This window comes from Coenobita brevimanus, chromosome 6, assembly GCF_032717465.1.
Source record: "Coenobita brevimanus isolate Jiangsu-jjx chromosome 6, ASM3271746v2, whole genome shotgun sequence".
Taxonomy (NCBI): Eukaryota; Metazoa; Arthropoda; class Malacostraca; order Decapoda; family Coenobitidae; genus Coenobita; species Coenobita brevimanus.
The window spans coordinates 38364399-38381155 of NC_136959.1; positions in this window are offsets into that span (position 1 = coordinate 38364399).

A 16757-nucleotide genomic window follows, 5' to 3' on the forward strand; every position below is an offset into this window, starting at 1 on the left:
CAGACCATATCACACCACACAACGTATTTATTTTACAGCACACCATATGTACCATTTTTACCACGATGCATCAACCACATTATACTACATTAAACACAATGGCACATAACAAAATCTGAACGAACGAAAAATGCGGAGAGAGAGAGAGAGAGAGAGAGAGAGGGGGGGGGAGTGGAAAAATGAGTATTACAGTCATTGATCATTACAGAGGCATTACCATATATATTGAAATTCCCTGCTCATGTATATTTTCTTGAACGCCTCGTCCCCTTGGAGAATAATAACTTCTTCTTGAGCCTATCCTTCCCCACACCTCAGACCTCCCCCTCTCTTCGAATGTGTCTTCCTCCTCCCTGACTCTCCCTTTTTCCCCACTTTCCCACACTTCCTCCTCATTAATTTCTTTTCCTGAAGACCACTCCCAAGCAACATACACTCATTTCTTTCTTCTACCATCACTACACTTTATCATTCAGCTCCAAGTTTTTTCTTGCCATATTCTTCTGGCCTTTTCTTCTTTCCTTCTCTAACAGGCAATAAATAATATATTCATATTAAACCATGTGATAAGGAAATAAAGAAAACAATAAAAAGCTATTGCTTTGAGACTCATTTTTCCTTAAGATTCTGGTCACCTGCTGAGGAGCGCACACACACACACACACACACACACACACACACACACACACACACACACACACACACACACACACACATTTATGTCCCTCAGTTTCTGTACTAATGTGTATGCTATTACTAAAATATGTTTAGTAGGAACCAGTCGCTGACATGCTTAGTACAAATTGTTGATATAATTAAACATTGTGAATCTGTATTCGTTTAATATTTTGGTCCCATGCAGGACCAAACTTTTATTGAGACTTATGGCCAGCTTCCAGTACACTTCCACGTTAAACGGATGAAACCAGAAACCAACACTACTTCTACTCTGATATGTGGTGCATCACCTAGTATTATGGCATGTGCAGTGCCATTGTGTTTAGTGCATTTAGAAGCCCTGAATCTCGTGACTCTGACTAAAAGCAGATTATGAGGAGATATAATTCAAGTATTTAAAATATTCAAGGGGCATGATAACATGGCTGTTGATAAATACTTCACAGTTGATCACTCGAATTATACTAGCGGCACAAAATAATTGGCAAACGATTCTAATTGCATGAAGTTCAGCATTTATTCTTTGACAGAGCTGTAAATATGTCAGGACTCCATATTGTGGTGGCAGTAACGATCGACTCTACCCCTACGAACCATCATTTCTACAGAAACAGGCAAAACTGTAACCAAGATCAGCTCCAGTTCTACAGCTGATTCTGCATTACTACAATTCTACGATCATGTAACCACAAGCGAGTATACAATAAGAAGAACGAGTCTACGAGTTTACAAGTCTATGAGCCTACGAGTCTATGAGCATACAGTAGCAACGACGAGTTACGAGTGAGGATCAACAAGCTCTATGATTAACTACAAAAAACAAGTCTAGAAGACAACTCTATAATCCTCTTCACGCAACTTCAAGCAGCAGCAAGAAGAATAAAAAACAAAACAAGTAAACAAAAAGCAAGAACAAAGCAACAAGCACTAGATCCCCAACGCTCTCTCCTACCGCCCCCTTACCTCCATCGCTGATGCAGAGGTCAAGACGACACGGCAAACACCAGAGCCACGTTTATAACGCATCTTACTCACCTTTCCTCACTCAGGTGACTCATCGCTACTCAGTTACCCACCACAGCAACCAGTATGGGAAGCCAACATCACCATTTGTATCTGCTGAGACGACGTCACCTTGTGTTTTCACTGAGACGCCGCCGCACCAATCAACGTGTGACTGACACCAGGCACTTCTCACCCACTACTCGTTACTCATGCTCCTACTCATACTCATTTATTTCCACAGTATTGAGTGGGAATTCGACTTTCTATGGTGAGATTCGCCTGTGAGTACAGCTGTTAACCAGTACATTCATCAGGCCATGGAATTTCCTGAGTAATATCGTCCATCAACACAGCCCTAGAATTATCGAGAGAAGATCTTCATTCAACTCTGCATTCATCTTCAGAGATCGACAGCTGCTTCGACATGCCTCTCCGAGTGACCATCTGTATCAAGTGGGTGTAATTATACTTACTCATTTCTTCTCAGTGCTTTAAATTAGGTACAATCACCTCCTTTACTTATTTTTATATATACACTTATACACTCACTATCTGTCATTCATTACAACTCATTTACTCATCTATTTAATTAGAACATAACAAAAGACGTATTTCATAACACCATACCTTAGCAACATTAATTCTTTTAAGCTGAGTGATATGACAGGAATATTTTCACCTCCACCCGTGTTAGTACCAGATGATACACACTTAGCGCCCACTGTGGATACACAATTAGGAGAGCACCAGGGCAACACACCCACCCTACAAAATTCACCGCAAACGAAAGATAAAGAAACTAATACCTCAATTCTAGATGATAACGATGATGATTGGCAAACCTCCTCTGGTGTAGCGAGTGAGAATTTTGTCTCTGACTTGCATACCTATGAAAATATACTTAACAGAGTTCATCGTTCAGGGAAAACCTATTTCACTTTTCCCTCACACAATGATAAACAAGTCCAAGTTAAATTAACAGAGCAACCAGTGAAAATGAATACCACGGATAAAACATCCCCAACTAATGTTTGCGTCTACAATGAGGATAAAACTGCCCCGAAATTCTCTGGCACAGATGAAGACCGTATTGATGTAATTTCACTGGTTAATCAGTGCGAACAGATCTTCGTAAAAAGGCACATTACAGATGAGCAAGAGAAAATTGCTATATTTTCCTCTTGGATGAATCAGGAAAGGTGCCCGGCAGGAAATTTGCTTAAGTCAGACAAGCTTCTCCAAGCTAAGACATATGATGCATTTAAAACTGAATTTTTGAAGAAATTTTCTGGAGGTATGAACTTTTTGCCAGGTATAATCCCAGAATTACATAAGATTGTAGATCTTGTAAGGGAGCACACTACAAATCATGTGCTCAGTGAAATAACTGCCGATGTCTCCACGATCAAAAGAACATTATTAGCTACCTTAGAAAACTCAAACTGAATAACAGGAGATGGAAAGATGTCCCCAGACCTCGTCGTGGACATCATTGGTTATGTAGCTGCCTTGTGTAAATTACCTGATAGGACCCTCAAAATCGCCAAGACGATAGCATACACCCCAGGTATGTACTTGCTAGAGTCTAGCAGCTAGACTTAATGAACGAGGTAGAGATGCAGTGTAGCAAAGCTGGGGTGATCGAAACACAATCACACTGTAGTAGAATGAGAGTGCCCGAGACAGTATCAGCTGTGAAAACAGCTACAACTACCCCAAACAGAGAACCAAATCGATCACGACCCGAAAGCAGGCAGAGCAAACCAAACGCATCGAGGATACGATCACAAACACCAGCCTACAGGCAGTTTCGTAAGTTCTCGCTCAGTCCAAGCAGATCTTGCGCCACATACACCACTAAATATGGGAAGTCATCTCGTAAATCAACAGTCAGGAAATAGGTCCATTCTATGCCATTATTGTGCAAAACCAGGACACACAAAGAATGAATGCTTTATCAAAACAAAAGAGGATAAACAAAAGACACAAGGATTTGGTCCCTACTGCAGGCATCATCGGTGCCAAGGGCATTGGACCAGTAACTGCAAAACAGTATAAAATTTAGTGTCTATTTTCAAATTGGGGGAAGACCAAGTCACGACAAAAAATGAACAAACGTAAAGAAAAGCAAGTCTAAAATTCACATAGGAGGCATGTTGGGAAATGAGTGTATCTTGATAGCCTACCAGCTGTATGTGAGGATCAAAACGTTTCCTTATTTTTAGACACAGGCTCTCCAGTGAACTTAAAACACAAGAAGAAATAAATAGAATTTTTAGAAATAAACATTCTCCCTACGTGTCAAGTGGGGTTGGTGGAGGATTAGTGCCCCTCCCTGTAAAACAATTAACTCTAAGCCCTTGGCCACCCCGTTTGGGATACATGGCGTCTGGCAATGACTTAACCCGCCCAGTCCCGGCCACTTTTTGACCACTGGTACCCCCCAATCCCGGGCAATTTTTGACCTTTTTTTTTTTTGCTAAAACTTTCGCTTTTGGTGAGAAACATCGAAAATTCATAGAGAAATCGCTCACCTGAGGTTTAAAATACTCATTACAGGTAGGAGAGCCTCCTTACTTTACTGGGTTTTCTATCAGGTTGGCGCCAAAGAAAACGAGTTCTATGGGAGGATAACTATTTCACACCACTCATAAACGGTATTTATTTGTCTACTGTTACGAATTTATATGTAGTACAAAAGTATATTGGTTTTCAAGCAGTAATATAGGCATTATAAGCATTGTTTCACTCGCTAATACCTGACCTTTTTTTGCCACATTACCTGATCATCATTTCTAACTGTTTCTTCCTCTAAAGCTATGTAAAGTTTGTCCTCCACATTGTCATTGATTGGGGAATCACTCTGGCCCTGAATTTCGTACCGTGGCATGACATGGCTATACTGGCCAGGTCACTGATAACAGGTGAATTGCTGAGAAAAGGGCATGCAGGGGGGGGGAGGAGGTCATGCTGGGTAAGGCATTGTCTCTGCCTGGCATCTTGTTGAGGCAGGTGTCCCGTGTATACGTACCAAAAATGACTCGCGAAAATTGAAAATTGTGGAAATTATGAACCTTGCAATTGCAGGACGTTGAAGTACGTCCTCGGGATTAGCTGTGACAAAACGTGAGGACGTGGAAGTACGTCCTCGGGACGGCACGGGTGAAGGAGAAAATAACTTTTCTGGAAGAATCTGATTTAGACTTATATACAGTAGATGGCAAACAAATCACAGTAAAGGTATGATACGGTTAAACATCAGTTTCACAGAGACTACAAGACCAATCTCTGCATTTTTTTTATATCGTTGAAAACTTAGCAATTAAAGCTCATATGTTGCTGGGCTTAAGATGCATGAGTACAGAGAAAATAACTTTACTCCCACAAATGAATGGAATAGATTTTAATAATGAATTCATAGAGGAAATACCATCAGAGTCCTCAGCGACTGGTAAAACAGAACCAAAAAAAAAAAACTGGTAATATTAAAAGCTTAAACAAACATACACAAACAGATGAGTGTATAGATCCACTCACCCCCCCCCAACCTCCTGGACTAGAAACCCAGGTAACGGTACTGATTTATCAGTTTTTCCCGCCCATCTCACCAATGATTTAGTTATACCACGTAACTCCTATATGAAAGTTACCATAAAGAGCAAGTTACGGAATAGTACTGTTCTTGTCTTAGAAGAATTATGTAAAGTAAAAGGATTATCAGTAGAAAACGCATTATGTCAGATGAACGACGAAGGGCAAACTCAGATATTTCTAATTAATCACATGAATGGAGAAGTACAGTTGAAAAAGGGGACTTGTATAGTTAATACTGAAAAATGTCCCGCCCCTGTAATGGAAATAGTTTTAGCTGGAGTCACAAGTGAGATAAAATCTACGGATAGAGAAAGCATAAAAGAGAATTTAATTCACTCAGGTGAATTTGATGAAGAAAATGATTTGTTAACCCTGTTGGAAAAACACAGGGACACCGTAGCATTACCCGGAGAACAATTAGGGTGTACTAACTTGATTAATCACAAGATTAATGTGCACCCAGATACACCACCAATTTTCGTACGTGCCTACTGAATACCACAATCTCAACGTACACTCACAAATCAGTATGTCGATGAAATGTTAAAACTTGGAATTATTGAATCATGGGTGGGAATTGGAGGTGTGGCTTATACCTTGCATGCCGTGTGGTGTACTCAGTGTTAAGCATTATTCAAATACTGTACTGCACACTTTATACGCCTAATTTTTTATGATCTTACAAATTAAAGATGTTCACTTTGCATATTTCACTTATCACCTGTCACCCTGGAGCAGTGTATCAGAGACTTCTGGGGAAATGATGTGGGGGGGAAATGATGTGGGTTGACTGAGGCAGAGCGCTAGGGAACACCAGCCCACCACCAACCGACACACAAACCTCTCGCCGTGTGATTAATGTTTGGTGTCACGAATGTGTATCAATATTAATGCAAGCCCCTTTTCAAATTTTTCAGCATTTAGAAAGTCCTTTATTGATATAACTTGATTTTAAACACTTTTAAAATACTGTACTGTTCACTTTATACACCTTATTATTTACGATCTTACAAACTATACATGTTCAATTTGTATATTTCACTTATCACTCGTCACCCTCGAGCAGTATATCAGGGACTTCCAGGGAAATGCTGTGGGTCAGACTGAGGCCAGAGCATGGGGGAACGATGGTGACGCCGCTAGCCCATACCATCTGACGCACAAACACACAAACCGTGCAGACAGTATGGCTGCCCTGGCCTGAGGTTAGGCAGTCCAGGCTGCTTCTCGTTTGTTTGAAGTTTTCCTGTTAAATAAGAAAAAATTTCGGTAGGCTTCATGACTCCGAAAAAAGCGAACTCCGGTCTAGTGAAATCCACTGTAGAGTGGTCATTCTGTATATATATATATATATATATATATATATATATATATATATATATATATATATACCAAACCATACGTGCTCCCTACGTGTCAACAAGTGGGTTGGTGAAGGATTAGTGTCCCTCCCCATAAAACAAATAACTCAAAGTCAAATGGCCACCCCTTACGGGATTGTGGCGTCTGGCAATAGATAGATAGATAGAATCTCCCCGTGGAATGCCCCATTATTCTTCGTGTCCAAACGAAATGGAGCAATGCGTGCGGTAGTAGATTACCGTAAACTAAACAATCACACAATCCCAGACCGATTTTCCATGCCATTGCTAATCGACATCCTACAGAATACTGGACCAGAAAATAATGAATTTTCCACGATCGATTTGCTAAGTGGTTATTATCAAATTCCTCTAGATCAGGAGTCACGTAAATACACTGCCTTTTCCACAAATAGAGGACACTATCAGTATAGAAGGATGCCCATGGGACTGAGGACAGCCCTGGGCACATTCCAGCGTCTTATGAATTAGGTATTGTCCAGAATTTTAGGACAAGGAATATTTGTTTATCTTAACGATATTATCATCGCAACGAAAGATATAACAGAACATCTCCAGAAATTAGACCTACTCTTACAAAAGCTTGGCGATGCTGGTTTAAAAATTAAGCTTTTAAATGCAAATTTTGCTTTAAGGAAATAAAAATCTTAGGCCACAGATTAAGTGCTAACGGTATTCACACAACTGATAACAAAATACAGACAGTGAGAGACTTCCCTGAACCCACTACGACTGACGAAGTTAGACAATTTTTAGGTCTAGCAGGGTACTATAGATCGTTTATACAACAATTCTCTCATATAGCCTTTCCTCTACTCCAACTACTCAAAAAAGATGCTATATTCCAATGGGAAGAAGAACAAAAACAAGCATTTAACAAAATAAAAATTAAACTAACAAATGCACTATGTTTGGCATATCCGGATTTCACAAAACCATTTATTATTTGTACAGACGAATCAATTAAAGGATTAGGGGCTGTATTGGTGCAAGAAGATAAAAGAAGACAGAATCAACCAAATGCATTTGCCAGCAGACAAATAAAAGGTGCAGAGAAAAATTATTGCACTACAGACTTAGAGGCACTTGCAGTGGTTTTTGCATTACAAAAGTTTTGAGATCTGGTATATGGTTACGAAATACACTTATTCACCGACCATAAACCACTAGTGGGTATGTTTAAAGAATAATTCCTCTCTTGGAGGAGAGCAAGATGGAAATGTACAGTCGAAAACTGCAATGTACATATTCAATATATACAAGGCAAAATTAATCTAGTAGCCGAAGCATTTTCCAGGAACCCGAAAACAATTCAGGTCGTGGCATTAGATCTCAAAGGAGGCATCCCAAACGACGATGAAATCGCAAAAACACAAAGACTTGATCCAACATGATCTAAAGTTATAAACAAGGTAGAAAGTGGAGATGACATACAATTACCCAAACTACATGTACCACTAGAACAATTCACAATAATCAATAATACCTTATACAAGATCAACCCAGAACAATAAAAAACGCCGAAGAAATAATAACCAATTGGTAGTACCTAATGACATGATACCTCAAGTATTACGAACGATACACGATAGCCTACATGCAGGACATCCTGGAAAGGAGAGGACATTCAAACAAGCCCATTTGTTATATTACTGGCCATCATTACGAAAAGTTATAAACAATCAAATAGACAGATGCGAATCATGTGCAAAACACAAAGGATAAGCAATTTCACCTGCACCTATAGGTAATTACCCTGTACCACATCAACCATGGGACGTTGTGGCAGTTGATATACTCAAGATGGCATTATCATACAATAATAACCAATACCTATTCGTAGCAACGGATCATTTTTCCCGTTATGTAATTTTAGCTCCAATTAAAGATAAAACAGCAGAGACAGTAGCAAAGGCAATAATAGATAATGTAATATGTCGCTTTACTACCCCAAAGGTATTAATAAGTGATAATGGAGGAGAATTTAATTCTGAGATCTTACAAGAAATATGTAAACAATACAATATCAAAAAGGTTAACGTTCTAGCCTATCACCCAGCATCGAATGGGTTAGTAGAGAGACAAAACAAAAAAGTATTAGATGTACTACGACACATTCTCAGTGAAAATTATGCAAGCTGGGATGATTGGATTCCCAGAGTAGAAGCCTCAATTAATGGATCTATAAATAAATCCATAGGTGACACACCACATTTCATTATATATGGCACAGATTTAAAAAACTACCATATGAGATTTTAGAAGGTCAGAATCTACCCATATACAACTACGATGATTACTCTAAACTCCGTTTACGTGAATTCCAGGACATACATAAAAGAGTCAAAAAACAATTAACGATGTCCAAGGAAGAAATGATGGAGGCATTTAATAAAAAGGCAAGAGATTCGCCTATCGGCTTAGAAGACATTGTTTATGGTATCATTCATATGAGAGACAATAAATTATCCCGGATATTTGAGGGCCCATACAGAGTAATTAACGTAAAAGCAAAGAAAGTTTCAATTAGGTCACTGTCAAGTGGCGAAGAGAAACAAGTTCATATTGACCATTTAAAACGAGTTTCAAGGTAACTATCCAATAATTATACAGCCTCGGATACCACCGAACAACCGAACATAACTCATGAAATAACAATAATTACACAAATAAATTAAGGTCATATACCAAACAATTAAACATAGGTGTAACTGTTCCAAAAAAATCTACAGTACATCATTTACGTGATTTAAATATCGATTTAAACTCCTATAACAAGCAAGTTATTGTTCTACGTTAGTCAACCGTAACGCACATCATCACTATCATCGACCACAGCATGACCATATTAGAAAATTAATACAGTGAACTCTCACATTTGGCGAGTTTTTATTTGGCGAATTCACTTTTGGTGATGGGATGGGATTGTACACAACAATCTATATTGGCGAAAGAAATCTCACATTTGGCGAGTTGTTTATAATAAAAATATATTTTATGCCAATTAATTTCAACAGTTTTTTATTAACCTGAATTAATTTCAACAAAATTTAGCTTGTATTGTGAAATTCGTCTCGTCTTCTCAAACCTCTTCAAGTAGCCAGATTGTGCTACAAGTAATGAATTGGGTTACTTTCGGAAGCCCTTTGCTACTAAATTTTGAATTTCTCTCTCTCTCTCTCTCTCTCTCTCTCTCTCTCTCTCTCTCTCTCTCTCTCTCTCTCTCTCTATATATATATATATATATATATGTATATGTATATATATTTATATATATACAGTATACTGTACATAATTATGCTGGGCTACTTTATACCGAAATTCGCTACTTTTGAGGCTAGTTTCCGCTACTTTTGGTCACAAGACTCTTGCAACCCTGGTTCCAAGACGTCTTTGTCTACACTTCTCTGCTAGCCACCAGCACGAGTAGTATTTCTCTGCCAACCACCATCATGTGTGCAGCATTTTGCCTGCGTTTTATTGTGATTCCTACCTGTGCTGAGGACTTGAGAACACATAATGGCTGATGAAACACAGAAATGTGGAATGGGTGACCTTGGCAGACCACCAACTAAGACATCCACGCACCATACACCATGTGGACATAAAGCCCATTATTTTATTTTCTTATGTGGGTTTTTCTGTTTTGTATTGTTTCTTAGCTAAAATAAATTGAAATGAATCATGTTATGTGTGTTTATCACATGATTTACACTCAGTAATGTTGTATTATAGGTGGAAATCAGTCCAGTCATGCATTCTCAGAACCAATTTACTTTTTCCCATTAGTTATTCAGTTCAGATTTGGTGAATTCCAGTTTGACGAGTTTTTTTTTTTTTTTTTCGCACCTATTACTCTCCAATGTGAGAGTTTACTCAATGAACTCTCACATTTGGCGAGTTTTTATTTGGCAAATTCACTTTTGGCAATAGGATAGGTTTCTACACAACACTCTAAATTGGCGACAGACATCTCACATTTGGCGAGTTGTTTATAATAAAAATATATTTTATGCCATTTCATTTCAACAGTTTTTTTTTATTTATCTGAATTAATTATAACAAAATTTAGTTTGTATTATGAAATTCAAGTTTCATCCTCTCAAACCTCTTGAAGTAGCCAGATTGTGCTACAAGTAGTGAAGGGCTACTTTTGGAAGCCCTGTGTTACTAAATTTTGAATTTCGTTCTCTCTCTCTCTCTCTCTCTCTCTCTCTATATATATATATATATATATATATATATATTTTTATATATTTATATATATATATATATATATATATATATATATATATATATATATATATATATATATATATATATATACTGTAAGAAAATGTTCTGGAAAGAGGTGAAAAGAGTAAGACAGGGGGGAAGTGAAGTTTGAAGGGGAGTGAAAGATAAAAATGGTAGATTACTAGTGGAGAAGGGAGAAAAAGTGAGCAGATGGAGAGAACACTTTAAGGAATTGTTGAACATAGAGGATGGAAGTAATGCGAGTATAAGTGGCTGGGGAATGTCTGGGAGAAGGAGGGAGGTGAGAAGACAGGAAGAAATCAGTAGGATAGAAGTTGTGGAAGCAGTGAAGAAAGTTAAATCGGGGAAAGCCCCAGGAATTGATGGAGTGTGTGGTGAAATGTTGAACCATGGGGTAGAGACAGTAGTAGAATGGATGTGGAAGATGTGCAGATTGGCCTGGGAGGAAGGTAGAGTCCCGGAGGATTGGAAGTCAGGTATAATTATTCCCTTGTACAAAGGAAAAGGGGAAAAAGAAGTGTGTGGTAATCATAGGGGCATTTGTCTTCTTAGTATAATAAGAAAAGTGTATGGTAGGATACTTATTGACAGAGCTAGAGAAAGAACAGAGAAATTAGTTGGAGAAGAACAGGGAGGATTTAGGAAGGGAAGAGGTTGTGTAGATCAGATATTCATTCTTAGATCTTTAGTGGAAAAGTTTCTAGAGAAGGGAAAGAAGTTGTATGCAGCTTTCATGGATTTGGAGAAAGCATATGACAGGGTGGATAGACAAGGATTGTGGAAAGTATGATGAATATATGGAGTAGATGGGAAGTTGTTGAATGCTGTGAAGAGTATGTATGATGGTGCGAAGGCTGCAGTGCATGTGGATGGTGAACTAAGTGAATTTTTCTCTTTAAAAGTTGGGTTGAAACAGGGATGTGTCATATCTCCATGGTTGTTCAATCTGTACATGGATGGGGTAATAAAATAGGTACAAGGTAGGGTTGTGGATGTTGGAGTGGCCCTGGTGAGAGAGGATAGTGTTTGGAAACTCCCTGTACTGTTGTTTGCAGATGATACTGTGTTGTTGAGTGAAGACAGAGGGGAGCTGCAAGGCTTGGTGGATGAGTTTGGGAGAGTGTGTAAGAAACGGAATCTAAAGGTGAATGTAGGGAAGAGAAAAGTGATGGTCTTTGAGAGAGGTGAAGTCAGTGAATGTACAGCGAGGTTGGATGATGAGGAATTGGAAAATGTGAGTACGTTTAAGTACTTGGGTAGTGTGATGAGTAAGGATGGAGGTTTGGAGAGTGAAGTGCTTGAAAGGGTACAGCAGGGAAGAAAGGTTGCTGGTTCTTTGAAAGCAGTGATAAGAAACAGGGAAGTGAGCAATGAAGTGAAAAAGTTACTACATGACAGTATTGTGATACCAGCTCTAACGTATGGAAGTGAAGCTTGGACGTTGTTGGAAGGACACAAGTCAAGAGTGAGAGCAGTGGAAATGAGTTATTTAAGAGGAGCCTGTGGAGTCACATGGAGAGACAGGCTGACGAATGAGGATATAAAGGAGCGTTGTGGTGTGAATGTGGATGTGATAGGAAGGATTATGAGGAACACACTGAGGTGGTTTGGCCATGTGGAGAGGATGGAGGGTGAGAGACTGACGAAGAGAGTGTATGTGAGTGAGGTGGAGAGGGGAAGAGGGAGGGGAGGCCGAGGATGAGATGGAGTTATGGGGTGGAGAGGTATATGAGAGAGGGGGGTGTGAGTTGGGAGCAGGGCAGTGAAATGGCGGGGGACGGCGACTTGGAGGCGATTTGTTTGTGGCCACCCCAAACTGGATTGAGGCGTCTGGCAATAGATAGATAGATAGATATATACTGTACATAATTGTTGGGCTACTTTATGCCAAAATTCGCTACTTTTGAGGCCCGTTTCCGTTACTTTTGGTCACAAGACTCTGGCAACCCTGGTTCCAAGACATCTTTGTCTACACTTCTCTGCTAGCCACCAGCACGAGTAGTATTTCTCTGCCAACCACCATCATGTGTGCAGCATTTTGTCTGTGTTTTATTGTGATTCCTACCTGTGCTGACGACTTAAGAACACATAATGGCTGATGAAACACAGAAATGTGGAATGGGTGACCTTGGCAGACCACCAACTAAGGCATCCACGCACCATACACCACATGTACAGTACATAAAGCCCATTATTTTATTTTCTTATGTTTTTCTGTTTTGTATTGTTTCTTAGCCAAAATAAATTAAAATGAATCATTTAATGTGTGTTTATCACATGATTTACACCCAATAATGTTGTAACATAGGTGGAAATCAGTCCAGACATGCATTCCCAGAACCAATCTATTTTTTTCCCTTTAGTTATTCAGTTCTTATTTGGCGAATTCCAGTTTGGCGATTTGTTTTTCACACCTATTACTCGCCAAATGTGAGAGTTCACTGTATACGAAATACACCCCTTCCCTTCTAAGAATTATAACACTTTGGTCATCATCAACATCAACACAGACACCGAATTCATCATGGTCTCCAAGAAACGGAACACTGTCACTTTCGCAAGTGAATCAACGATTGAATGAAAGTACCGCACATCCTTACATGCTGTTCACCTTTGTCCTGCGTACATTTTCACGTTTCAGCCTACTGAAACAGTCCCTTGTGAAATGGCTATCATAAGAAATCACAATATTCATAATCATTGTAACTTCACTTTTGCTCCAGATAAGCTTGTACACCATCAGTGCATCAGACACTCACAGTTTTTTTATTTCACTCATAACACATCAGTTTACATAGTCTGTCCAGATATACCACCATCTCATACATCAGCATCAGGATTATACATAGCACCAGACTTCTGTGCAGTATTAACACCATCCATGTCCACTTTATTCACCATCAGTCACTACGCCATCCTCAGTCATAAACACAAACATTTCCACCCACTACCTAATGTGGACTTGCGCATGAGCACAAGTATTAAGTTGACTTCACTTAAGTTTGAAACTATGCAACTGATCAATGAAACAATGAAGCCCTGGGAAGATTTGAGTTTGAGTATGTTTAACCCATATTATGTGTATTGCCCAGCACGTACTGTCTTTATAATTTTCTGTATTGTATTTGAAGTAGTGCTGTTCGCAATGCACAGAATGCATGCAAGAATTGCAATCTTGGAATCAGTATTTAGTAGGGGTAAGGTGCGAATTCAAATAAACCCCCCTGAATGAACTGTACATATTTTGTATATAGCATTAATTCTATTTTTTAAAAAAGGAAGAAGAAGAAGAAGAATGACATGATATGGAAGTATACCAGTATCATTATCTCTATATTAAATATTAATAGTTCTTACCATAATCTTAACTTTGAACCTTTTTTTTTTGCATATATGCATTTTACTGTTATACATACACATCTTACAAAATGTCATACAATAACCAATTTACCATATTGCATTTGTTCAATTATGTATACAACTTGTTTAAAATGTAATATTACTGGACTATTGCAATATTAACATGAATATTATATCTATGCAATATTACAATCAATATTATGTATTAATAGATTAGCATATGTCAGTGATGACTGCTGTTAGAGGACCGACAGCTCGCCTGACCGAGAGATGTCAGGACTCCATATTATAAACACAAATCATGATGGATGGATAGATAGATAGATAGAGCACCAGACAAGGTGTGGGAAAAGGAAATTAGCTTGCAACTCTATAAGTGAAGGAATGCTGGTCGTGCACCAGGAGCTGTACATACACACGGACATACAGTGTTCTAGAAGCTTCACAACAGTATAGCCCACGTGACACGATCCCTGCTAAATGAGAATATAGGAATCAGAGCTCAGAACGGGGCAAGCCATAGAACCAGCAGGTAGTGGAGAGATCAAATAAGAATAGGGGTCCGACTAGATTTAGTAAATTAAGTCCCTGTGTAATACATATGCTGCTCAACTTAGACTTTCTTTGATGATAATAATTCAAGATCAAATCCCTGTATTCATCTTTAACTCCTCCTTCTCTTTGATTACCAAAATAACCTTAACCAAACTTAAGTCTTACATGTTGCAAAACTAAAGAGTTACATATATACAAATGGTGGCTACGAAGTGTATCCGCAGCGGGCGCTAACTGTGTATCATCTGGTACTAACATGGGTGGAGGTGAAAATATTCCTGTCATATCACTCAGCTAAAAAGAATTCATGTTGCTAAGGTATGGTGTTATGAAATACGTCTTTTGTTTATGTCCTAACTAAATAGATGAGTAAATGAGTTGTAATGAATGATAGATAGTCAGTGTATCAGTGTATATATAAAAATAATTAAAGGAGGTGATTGTACCTAATTTAAAGCACTGAGAAGAAATAAGTAAGTATAATTACACCCACTTGATACAAAGGTCACTCGGAGAGGCGTGTCGAAGCAGCAGTCGATCTCTGAAGATGAATGCAGAGTTGAATGAAGATCTCCTCTCGATAATTCTAGGGCTGTGTTGATGGACGATATTACTCAGGAAATTCCATGGCCTGATGAATGTACTGGTTAACAGCTGTACTCACAGACAAACCTCTCCATAGAACGTTGAATTTCCACTCAATACTGTGGAAATAAATGAGTATGAGTAGGAGCATGAGTAACGAGTAGTGGGTGAGAAGTGCCTGGTGTCAGTCACACGTTGACTGGCGTGGTGTCGTCTCAGCAAACACGCATGGTGATGTCGTCTCAGCAGAAACACATGGTGACGTCAGCTTCCCACACTGGTTGCTGTGGTGGGTAACTGAGTAGCGATGAGTCACCTGAGTGAGGAAAGGTAAGATGCGTTATAAATGTGGCTCAGGTGTTTGCCGTGTCGTCATGACCTCTGCATCAGCGATGGAGGTAGGGGGGCGGTAGGAGAGAGCGTTGGGGATCTAGTGCTTGTTGCTTTGTTCTTGCTTTTTGTTTACTTGTTTTGTTTTTAATTCTTCTTGCTGCTGCTTGAAGTTGCATGAAGAGGATTATAGAGTTGTCTTGTAGACTTGTTATTTGTAGTTAATCGTAGAGCTTGTTGATCCTCACTCGTAACTCATCGTTGCTACTGTATGCTCGTAGATTCGTAGACTCGTTCTTCTTATTGTATACTCGCTTGTGGTTACTTGATCGTAGAATTGTAGTACTGTAAAATCAGCTATAGAACTGGAGTTGATCTTGGTTACAGTTTGGCCTGCTTTTGTAGAAATGATGGTTCGTAGGCGTAGAGTCGATCATTACTGCCACCACAATATGGAGTCCTGACATATTTACAGCTCTGTCAAAGAATAAATGCTTAACTTCATGCAATTAGACTCGTTTGCCAATTATTTTGTGCCGCTAGTATAATTCGAGTGATCAACTGTGAAGTATTTATCAACAGCCATGTTATCGTGCCCCTTGAATGTTCTAAATACTTGAATTATATCTCCTCATAATCTGCTTTTAGTTAGAGTTACGAGATTCAAGGCTTCTAAATGCTCATTGTATTGTTCGTTACTCAAGCTAGACATCATTTTACTTACCCGACATTGTACTTTTTCAAGTTTCTCTATATCATTTTCGTGATAAAATGACTAGAACTGGACACAATACCCTAAATGTGGATGAACTGGAGAATTATATAAGGTGAGGATAATATTATTGGATTTATATTCGAAAGCTCTACCAATGAATCCAATTAATTTGTTGGCTTTCTGAACAGCCTCCGTACAATGTTTGCTTGATTTAAGATCATTTGTTATAGTAATTCATAAGTCTTTTTCATGACTGACATTATGTAGTTGAATTATTCATGGTGTATCTGGCTTTT